This window comes from Otolemur garnettii, unplaced genomic scaffold (genome assembly GCF_000181295.1).
Source record: "Otolemur garnettii isolate 467f Iridium unplaced genomic scaffold, OtoGar3 scaffold00050, whole genome shotgun sequence".
NCBI lineage: Eukaryota > Metazoa > Chordata > Mammalia > Primates > Galagidae > Otolemur > Otolemur garnettii.
The window spans coordinates 1977119-1988983 of record NW_003852445.1 but is presented as its reverse complement, the minus strand read 5'-3'; positions in this window follow the sequence as shown (position 1 = coordinate 1988983).

The window sequence follows — 11865 nt, the reverse complement described above, 5'->3', positions numbered from 1 at the left end:
CTCTTTCCCCTTCCTCCCCAGTCCTGGTCTCACCCAGACTGCTGCAATAACTCCCACACATGTCCTCTTTATCTTCCAGCCCCCCAGGGCTCTCTCTGCACTGTATCAAGAGTGAGATTGTAAAATTGCAACTCTGATTAATCTCTCTCTGCCACTGGAACTCTTCAGTGGCCTTCTGCTGCTTTAACAATAGAGGCCGAGCCCTTCATGGGACCTATGAGACATGCCTGGTCTGGGCTTGTCTCCCTTTCTCACCCTCTCGCCAGCCCAGTCCCTGATGCTTACTCCCCTCCAGAGAACTTTTTTCAGTCCTCATCACCACTCAGCATTGCTGTAACAGCCTCTTCCCTGGCTACACTGTCTTGTCTCTGGACTGTCTCCGTTTTTCTCCTGCCAGGCCTTGTTTTTTTTTTGTACACGCCAGTCTCTCTCTCTCAGTTCTTCTTACCATTCTTCCCCATCACTCTTACTGAACTTATCATAGTTAGAATTTATGTTTTTGTGAATGATTATTTGATTACTATCTGACTACCTTTTAGACTATTAGTTCTAAGAAGATAGGAACTTTGTCTGTTTCTACCAATTGCATCACTGTCAACACTCAACCCTAGGCCTACCAACCAGTAAATGTGAAACAAAAATTCAGATGCAACTGAAGTTTCTTCATACTTTTCCTCAACCCCCTTCTCCTTCTTTCCTCTACTATCCTGAAATTTGTGCCTGTTCTTCAAAGCTTCAGATGACTCTGTGTTTCCTGTACATTCATTTAATATCAATTTATCTACCACTAAACACCCATGCATAAAACATGCACTACTGTTCTTGTGTTTAGCACCTATACAAATGGAGTCATATTCTACTTCTCACTTTGAATGCACCACTCAGCTTCAGAGATCTATTCTTACTGACATATAGCTCAATTTCATTCATTTTGACTACTAAATAGTATACACTGTCATATGAATAAATCACAATATACTGCTACTTCTATCATTGCCTTTGTGTTTTTTATTGACTATGATTTTTGTTTTATTTGTTTCCTATCCTTCTTCATTGACCATTATGAACTGAATGAGTCTGAACTCCCCCTAATTGATATGTTGAAGCCCTAATCTATAGGTTGGGATTTGTACTCTTAACAATAAGCAACACCACAGAACTTGCCATCCTCTTTTCTCTCTGTCATGTGAGGACACAGCAAGAAGGTGGATGTCTGCAAGCCAGAAAGAGAGCACTCGCCAGGAGATGAATCGGCTGGCACCTTGATCTTGATTTCTCAGCCTCCAGAACTGTGAGGAATACTCCTCTGTTGTTCAATCCATCCAGGTTATGGTATTTTATTATGGCAGCTTGAGCAGACTAAGATACTGACTTCTATTGAATCGACGTTTTCCTTATTCTTCCCACCCTCCCATTCTTTTTTCTCCACTAGTATGGAAGTTATACATACATACTGTTCCTATTCTTTCAGTGCTTGCTTTTAAGCGTTTAATACACGTTTAACTCAACACAGTCTAAAGTTAACTTCTGTGCCCCTTCTGTTATGGTTGCCTTATTTTTATTCCCACTTCACCCACATTAGATACACACAGTACGTACTTACTTTTTAAAACAAGATTATCTTTTTTTTTCATATTTTTTCTCACATCCCACTCTGGGTTTAATTTTTTTCTAGATGGATAGTTCTTTGTAATTATTTCAGCAAAAGTCTGAATAAGAAGTCCTTTCATTCTTTGTCTCAGAAAAAATCCTTATTCTACCCCTCCTCAGTTGAGTACTTAGGCATAGGAAAATAACTACAAGGCAGGGCTTTTCTCCGAGTAGAGACACTACTGGTAGTTTTCCTTATTTATTTGCATATTCTAATTTTTCTATGTTGAATATGATTGGTGTACTTTCTTAAAAGTTAAAAAATGCAAAATAAAACATGGTAAGAAATGAAATACTCTTATCACTGTCTCATCAAATTAATGCCAAATCCTCATATATTCTGATCATGCTTCTGTGAGATTTTCTTCAAAATAACCATGGAAGGTGATGCTGTTGCCATGGCACCACATAAGTAGTCCCCTTAGATGTTCAAATGAAAGTGTCACATCATTCTAGGCTCAGGTTTAGCTGCTATCGGCTGCATTTATTTGCACAACTTCAATGCAAATGTGCCTTTAATTCTGCTCTCTACTTGACGTTAGAAAGTCTCCCTTCCAGTAGTGGAATGTATCATCTTCCTTCATGTAAGACTTGACGCCTCAGGGTAACAGCGTCATAGGCGGCAGTGGTACCTGGGAAGAATGACTACATCCCCCTCTCTGCTTTCAATGAAGATTTTTTTCTTTTACATGAATGATACTTCAGTTGGCGTTGTAAGCAGCATCACTTCATGAGTTGAAAAACCGGATTGCAACCCAAGTCTCTTCAAGAACCACCAGCTTTCAAAGGACTGTGGCACAAATCAGATTTCTAAGGAGAAATCACAGCCAGTGACATTGAGCTAAAGTCATTTTTCCAGCTGCTCAGGGAGCTGGTCAGCTGGAGAAATTTGAATTCTCTTCACACAGAACTTCAGTGAGTCAATTAGTCCACACTGCTATTTTATTTTTAGCAGATTGTGTTTGCATTCTTGTTTTCTCTTGGGTTTAGGTTAAAAAAAATTCTTTTCCTGCTTCTATCACACTGAATCCTACAGATGAAATGGGCTCCAAATAAGCTTCTTCTGTTCTCTGCAGCCTGTGGATTTTGTTAAGAGAAAAAAAAAAAACACACCAAATCTCTCCTGTCATCAAAATGCCCCTCCAAACTGGCCGTGAAAGATTCAACAGAATGTAGACATTTTACCTCGTATGTGGCAGGGGTTCACTGTGGAGGCGCTACGTTCATCTGATAGTGGGTTTATTGTATTTAGAATTCCCTTATTGGAAAACAACAGTAAATAACTTCAAGATGAAAAACAATAGTAAATGCTTCAAGATGAAAAATAAGAAACCCCCACATGACAGATGGAGGAGACAGCACTAGCAGCACTCTCATTCCTTTCAGAAACCTCCCTGTTATGACAGCAAAGAAATCTTCAACAAGACTTAACTCTATTCAGCAAAGAGAACAGAAAGCTGGAAAAGCAGCCAGGCGAACAATAACGACTGAGCAGTCAGCTGTAGAACAACTGAGGAACGATCTGTTTTATACAGAAACCCACCACCCGCAAAGTTTCAGAAACAGGGGGAGACCAGCAGATAAGGATGTAGCTAAAAACAGGAGGATTGTTTCCAAGTCTATTTAACTTATCCCACTCCCTATACCCAGATAACTGCCTTTCCTCTACCCTGTCAAATGTTTAGCCTCTAGAGAAGACCTCTGGACTGGGAAAACATTGGCCACAGTTGACCGGGAGGAGACAATCTTGTCAAGAAAGTTCATGAATGACCTTTCTATGCAGATCTTGAAACTTTTAGCCCACTTTTACCCATGGGCTTCCAGAATGTGGGAAGCCAAGCTTCTTACTCTGTAGGCAGGAGATCGGAACAGCTCAAAAAAAATGTGAATATCAAGAATTTTCTGGTTTGGTGCCTGTGGCTCAAGTGGCTAAGGCACCAGCCATATACACCTAAGGTGGCGGGTTCGAATCCAGCCCGGGCCTACCAAACAACAAAGATGGCTGCAACCCAAAAACAGCCGGGTGTTGTGGTGGGCGCCTGTGGTCCCAGCTACTTGGGAGGCTGAGGCAAGAGACTCGCTTGACCCCAGGAGTTGGAGGTTGCTGTGAGCTGTGATGCCAGGGCACTCTACCCAGGAGGACAGCTTGAGGCTCTGTCTCAAAAAAAAAAAAAAAGAATTTTCTAATTCAGTGGCCCACTGAGATATCAGGATTGTTTTAACCACAACTAGTGGCATGTCAAGCCACTAATCCTTGTTGCGGGCAGTTGTCCTATGCATTGTAGGATGTTTGGCAGCATACTGGCCTTGCCCACTAGATCCCGGCAGTATCTCCCAAAGTTACGGCAATTGCCAGTGTCTTGCCCACTGTTGAGAACCATAGCTCTATACTATACCACAGTAGGCAGGTCCCACATGTGCACTAGGAGTTTCCTTCCAATCAGTTTCTTAGCACATTATTGAATCCTAAAAGTCAGTAGATACCTGAGGAGAAAAGCCTCTTATGTGAAATATGGAGATTAAAATAAAGTTTAAAGAAAGTTCAGAAGAAACACAGACTATGTGGGGAGAAGAGAACTTCAGAAATTACAATGATTATCCTGGGGAGAGAAAAGACAGTGCCCAGGGCACTTTTGGAAATTAAAAATATGTGACTAGAGAAGTTTTAAAAATGTTAACGAAAGGAATGCAAGAAAAAGTTGAGGAAATTTCCCAGAAAGCAGAGTAAAGAGAGAATTAAAGAGGAAAGATAAAAATTAGAGTGAGGCCTGGTGTGGCAGCTCATGTCTGTAATCCTAGCATTCTGGGAGGCCGAGGTGGGTGGATTGCCCTGAGCTCACAGGTTCCAGACCAGCCTGAGCAAGAGCGAGACCCTGTCTCTAAAAATAGCTGGGCATTGTGGTGGGCACCTGTAGTCCCAGATACTCTGGAGGCTGAGACAACAGAATTGCTTGAGCCCAAAAGTTGGAGGTTGCTGTGGTATGATGCCATGGCACTCTACTGATGGTGACCACAAAAAAAAAAAAAAAAGCGTTATTGTAAAATTCTAGCTTACTGAGGTCAAAGGAAAGATCTGAAGAGCTCTTAAAGAAAAAGTGGCATACACTATTTCAAGTCTCAGAATAGCCTTGTACTTCTTAGATGTTACTCTGGAAGCTGAGTAGTAATGGAGAATCGCTTTCAAAATTCTGAAGGAAAGGATTATGTAACACTCCATTAAAGTCACTTGCAGATCTGAGAGGTCTTTAGAATTTTCCTCTTGTGGACTCATTCTCAGAAAGCTATTAGAAGACGTGCTTCACCAAAACCAGAAGACATCAGCAGGTAAACAATCCCACACAGGAGAGAGGGGAAGGGAATTCTCAGGGTGATGGGTGAAGGTATCTCCCAGCCTGTCGTTTCTTCTCCTGTTGGCCAGATTGGAGAAGTCAGAACATGGTGAAAGATTGTTCTCCCTGAAAATGTAATTGATAGAACATGGTGTGTTCAACTATTTTGAGAGGTGACTGAGAGAACAGAAAAACTGGGGGTGAAGAAGAGATAAGTCTTCAGAAAAATAGCATACAAACAGATGGAAGTTTTCATACCAGGGAGAATAGAATTTTGGCAGGAAAGGTAAAATTATAAAACACTACCTAAGTTGTGAATAGTATTTACATAGCCACCATAATATAACTCTGTTCAACCCAGTTATGCTCTAGTTATTTTAGGAAGCTGGTGGAACAAGAAGGGTAAGGTGTGTGGTGGGGCCGGGTGGTGCTGATGATGGAGATCAGCGCTGACTCAGCAGCATGAAGGTTACAAGGAGAAGGCAGTAGGGTAGGGTTTCCAGGCAGAGGGCACACTGCTCTTTTGGAAGGCCAGTAAGTTTTGAAGGGGAGAGAGAAAGGGAGAATGTTTTTAGAGATATTAGAGGACAAACAGGTCATAAGACTTCATGTTTTGGTGAGGAAGTAGGAGTGGACTTCCAGATTTCTAGCTTGAGCAATTAGGTTATATTCTGTGCAATCAGGCTGGCATAAAAATAAACTAAATAAGGACGGGTGCATTTCAGTCAGAGTCCCAGCAAGGAACACATGACTCACTCAGCTGGGATTCTGGAAGAAACTTCAATGAAGGAACTTTCTATAGATGTGTGGGCAGGTTTAAGGGAACCAAGGATAATTACTGAAATTCCCAAGGAATAGCAACAATAGGAAGCTTGTGCTACCCAAAGCTTGAAAGAACAAGGGAAAGAAATGGAATTACCAGACATCTCTGAGACTTGGGGGCCACAGAAGAAACTATAATCACAGAGAAATTCAGCCAGAACTTTACAAAGTGGGGAGGAGTAAATGCCTGACCTCACATCCCTTCCACCTACCAATCTTCTGCCAGGGGTTCCCCTGGATACACCTGAATGCAAACCCAAAGTTGCAATCTGCAAAGGTCAGCCTCCTGGACACAGGGCAGGGCTGAGAATGGCAGAGAATGGACTGGGGAAACCAGAATAGGAGAGAATTTTGGAACAAAATAATGAGGCTTATTTTCACTATTTTGATTTTCAGGCATCTCTGGGCAATCATGTGGAGCTCTGCTCTCAGCAGAGTTGTGGGCTCACATAGATCTTTGGGCATCCTTACCCGGCTTAGTAGTGACCTATTCTTCTTACTCAAGACTTGTCATGAGGATTAAAAATGGTATTGGTGCTTTTAAAAATATTGTGGCTTATGGAGCCCGTAGCTTAATGGTTAGAGTGCTGGCCCTGTGCACCAGCCTCGGGGGTTCAATCAAGTTTGGTGTACATTTACAGTTTCTTAAGGAGATCTCTTTTATTTTGTTCTGATAAGGATTAGTTTGTCAACAGCAGTATTGATTTCCTTAGTCCTATTTGACAGTCACACCTTCTTTAAAAAATGTTATTCAAAACAAATGGCCCGAGTCCCAGAGAAATTTCCAAATTTTAATGTCTCAACATGCTTCTTCTCCTGCAAAGAACCCCACCCTCCACCTGGACTTTGCTCTGGCCTCGGATGAACTATAGAACTCAGGCGAAACCTGGGTTTTGAAAGCAAAATAAAAGATTTCTCAGGACCTCGGTCTCTTTAACTGGTGGGTCCACTTTACTGTTTCCTTGAAATTGTTAGAGGCCAGAGGCCTACTTTCCATAATTTGGTTAGAAACATGACCAGAGGAGTCATCAAAGTTAGTGTCCCTTAAGATTCAACTAGTCATGGAGATTTTTATGTTGTTCATTATAACCAGGGCCTTTTTATTTCCTACATAATAAAATGGCAGTGTGAGTTTGACACGGTTCCTGCAAAGTCATCTAACTCATTTACCCGCAGCAGCTAGTGTTAAACATGAGAGGTGTTTCTTCGGCGTAGACACAGTCCTCATGGAAGGGAGGTAAGTGCCTAGGACGGTACAGACATTCCTCATGTCACTGCACGTTTCCTTATCGCACTTCACAAATGCTGCGTTGGTTTTTAATTGAAGGTTCATGGTAACCCTGAATCAAGCAAGTCTCTTAGTACCATTTTTCCAACAGCACGTGTTCACTTGGTGTCTCTGTGTCACATCTCGGTAATTCTTGCAATATTTTGAATGCTTTCATTATTATTGTATCTGCTAACATGACCTGTAATCAATAATATTTGATGTTACTATTACAGTCATTCGGGGGCATCATGAGCCTTGCCCACACGAGATGAAGAACTCAATAAACGTTGTGTGCATCCCACTGCTCCAATGACTGAGTGTTCCTTCATCTTTGTCTCTGTTCTCAGGCCTCCCTATTTCCTGAGACCCAGCAGTATTGGAATTAGGCCAATTAATAACCCTACAACAGCCTTTAGGTATCCAAGTGAAAAGAAGAGTCAGCTGTCTCTCATTTTAAGTCAAAAGCTGGAAATGATTAAGTCTAGTGGGGAAGCCATGCCCAGAGCCGAGACAGACCAAAACTAGCTTTAGACAGTTCCCCAAGAGGCAAATGCAAAGAAAAGATTCTTGAAGGGAATTCAAAGTTCTATTCTAGTGAACGTATGAATAATAAGAAAGTGAAACAGCTCATCGCAGATATGAAAATAGTTTTAGTGGTCTGGAGAGATCAAACCAGTCACAACATTCCCTAAAGTCAAAGCCTAATACAGAGAAGGGCCCCAACACTCCTCAGTTCTATGAAGGCTGAGAGAGGTGAGGAAGCTGGACGAGGAAATCTGAAGCCAGCAGAGGTTGGTTCATGATGTTCATTTTTTAGACATAATACTATTGCCACCTAGTAGACTACGGCAGAGTTTTCCACGGCACACTTGAACCTACAGTTCAACTTCTGTGGCACACAAATTACATTGAGTGAAAAGAATACTGTACTTTGTACTTCTTTTGAAGACCATTTAATGATCTTTAAAAGTATTTGAGGCACACCTAGGATCCTCTTACAGCACAGCCAGGTGCCATGGCACACCAGTTGAAAGATCATTGGACTACAACGTAGTGAAAACGTAACTTTTATATGCACTGGAAACCAAAAAAATCACGTGACTCACCGTATTGGCATATTTGCTTTATTGAGATCCTCTGGAACAGAACACTCATTTTTTGAGCTATGCCTGTACTTGAGTATAACCAACCAGCTGTGTTAGTACTATCACTGGTTTCCTTGCATTCATTCTTGCCAACGCTTCTTCCAAACTAGTCTCACTGTAGCACAAATAGATTGAGCTTTAATAAACCACCCTAATCCCGTCTCTCCCCCTTACGTGCCTTCATATTTTGCACATTGCTCTTAGGAAAAATGCCAACATCTTACCCAAGTTCACAAAGCCTTGCTTGACTCAATCCCTGCCTGCCTCTCCAGGCTTGTCTCAAACCTCTCCCCTCCTTGCTGTGAATCAGCCCTAGAGACCTTGCAATTCTTCGAATGTGCTACTCCCTCCTACCCAGGGCCTGTTTCCTGCTGTTCTGGCAGATCAGAAAGCTCCTCTTTTATCCCTTTCACTTGGCTTACTTTTTCTTTGGATCTCAGCTAAAGAATGCCTTTCACCCCTGACCTTTCCCCATAAAATAGGTCAGCTCCTTCCTGCCCCATTATACGCTCATGGCTGCACGTCTCAGAGCTGCTTAGGAGTACTTACCTATCACAGTTTGAAAATTACCCTTTAGTATTTGAGATTATTTGATTAATACTTGAATAAATGGTATATGTCTGTCTTACTAGACTTTGAACTCCATGAGGTTAGAGACCTTTTGTGTTGCTTTCTACTACATCCTCCTGGTGCATAGTAGGCAACGAATAAATCGTCATTGAACAAATGAATGAATGACAGAGCCAGGAATCTATATATGCAAAGATCAAATACGGATGGGTGGGGAGAATTTGGTGGTAGCCATGCACGTAGACACACACTCAATATCCATGAAGGGCTGTCAAGTTTTTAAAATGTATATTCCAGAAAGGTAGAGGAGCAGAAGAGAATGTGCCCGGTGGATAAAGAGGGAACACCTCTGTGCATTCATTCAGATGTCACAAGATGGAAACTTCTTCTTTCTGATTAGAGCAGTTGCCACTATAATTTTCCTTAGGAAGATAATTATCTTGGTTCAACAATATTATAAATAATTGTTGTGGTAAGGATTTGGGTTAAGATGTGAGGCCCCTTTCCCCACACCATCCCCTGCTCCACCAATCAATGACAGGATAATAGAATCCAGGCTTGTAGCTTTCTGATCATCTGACCTGTGGCAGAGACAATGCTCAGCCCTCAGGTGATTTCTTTTTGTGTACCAGTTGCCACAACTTGTTCATTAACAGGAACTACATGACAGACATTTCACAATGAAAACTACTAACAAGTGTCTGACATGGGAAATTCTATGCTTTTGACCAAAAGATCTAGCCTGCAGATACCGGGAAGCAACACTGAAATTTTATTATAAGCAAAACCACATTTGATTTATACTCTTTACCTTAGCGGAAGACCACCTACCTCTGCGTGAAGTGTGAACACTTAATTATTGACATCATGACAGAAACGGTGATGCTGGAGAACAAAATACATGGACTGTTCTTCTTGTGCTCTGAATAAAAGATGTAATCGGATACAATCATTTCATTAATACACACATGGCCCAGTAATGGGAATACAGAGGACCAGATGGCCAGGAGTGGACTGAGATGAAATGAGATGGGTGTTTGCAGTTTAGCAACTAACTACTTAGCTGGTATGGATTATATTAAGTCCTTACAGAACCACATGAACACATTTTCAGAATGAAATTCTGGCTTTGTGTCCAGAAGCCCCATTCCCAGCATGAGGAGAGATGCCTGTTTTCCTGGAGTCCTGCAGGGCTGTTGTGACTAAGTGGTGGTAGTGTATACCATTGCATTAGTGCTCAAACTAGACTGCATATTGGAATTACCTGGAGAGTTTTTTAAGGGGAAAAAAATACTAAAGCATAGATTTCATCTCCAGAATGTGGAGTTAATTAGTCTGGGGTACAGCTCAGGCACCGATATTTTTCAAAGCTCCCCAGGTGATTCTAAGGTGCCTTAAAGTTTAAGAACCATCCCATTTGTGTAATTCCTATATTTCAACAAGCAGGGCCACTTTACATATCAATAAAAGAAGGAGGTGCCTGTGTGGTGTTATATGGGAGGGCTCAAAACATCCCTTGCCCCCACATAGCTGCTTTTCTCTTATGTGCCGTGTTTGAAAAAAATACCTAGAAAACTTCATTTCTTTGGATGAAGGCTTTGCAACTTAAATGAGGATAATTCCTCTGAGAAGGATAATACATTAAGTGGTTAAGTTATTAACACCCTGGTGTATGCTCATTTATCGGATTACTTTCCTTTATGGTGGTGGAACAAGGGGCCAGGGGTGGGTGAAGCATGACAGTGGGAGACTCAAACCTCAAAAGGATGTGGATTTCAAGTGAGTTCCTGGTGTGGGAGATTTGACAAAGGCAGTCTAGAGTCAGATGGAATGAGGAGTGTGTATCAAAAGAAGAAATTTGGCACGAGGATCTGAAGGTCAGAGAAGACTGAACCAGATCACACAGGAAAGTGGGGGTCCCTGCTCTTGCCAAACCCTTGACTGAGGGTGTGGTGAGTGACAAGTGAGTGGTAGCCCTTGTCCAGCCTCACCCAGCTGCAGAAATAAGCAGCTCTTCATACCCGATGTGTATGTTGGTGCCTGAGAGTGATTAGAAGGCAGGTAGGTTGATAAGAACAGCAAAAGCACAAAAGCCTCCGGCCTGAGTATTGCCTGGGACCCCAAGATCCTAGTAAAAACAGAAATTGGCTAAATTTCAGGAGGTGAAGATATCAGGCAACCATAGCATCCATCTATAATTATGAGAGCATGAAAGAACCTCGGAAATAAGCTCCAGATTTCAGAAAAGGTTCCTTTGGGAAGAATACCATTCTATGTAATAACCTTGGCTGTTGACAGGAAGCACCAGGATGGGTCCAACTTTCGGCTCTAACTTTTAGCAACACACCCTTAATGTCGAAGAAGTGCGGGATGGGCATATGTGGAAACTAAAATGCACTCTCCCAGTTTAACAATTCTGTAAGGACCTCCCCACATGCTTCTCCCCTGCAATTTCCTCATCCCTTTCATACACAGTGGAAAGGCACTCAGCAGGAAGCCCAAGTGTACCCAGCCTGCCTGGCACTCTGGCCACCGGACAGCCACAATGAAAGCGTTAGGAGAGGGATGTGGAGACCCCGGACAGCAGTTCTGCACTGTAACTGAATGACTTTTGAATAGGATTGACTTAAAAGAAATCCCTCCGTGTGGTTTAATGAGCCCCCCTGGGAAGCTCTCCCTGTGAATGGGAATCACGACTTGACATAAATGTGAAAGATTATGTGTCAGCAGGACTGATTTGATTCTTAACGGAGTGTTAATTTATTTGCCGTGATTTCACACATCTGTTTTGACCACAATACCATATTACGTTAATCCTGGAGATATTGCTTCACGTAGGTATACTCTCTATATACAGGGTGGGTAGGGAATTGGGAATTTGTACATGGGATTTTTTTTTTTTTAAAGGGATACATACCCTTTCATTCAAAGGATTAGTATGCAGATGTTAATATTTCCCTCATCATTTGGATACATCATTTCTCAGGACTAAAATATGGTTTGGCATTTAGGTACATGAGATTGAAGAATAATTTTGAAAGTAACAGGCTCTGAAGAGTCTTTAATTACAAAGCAAGCC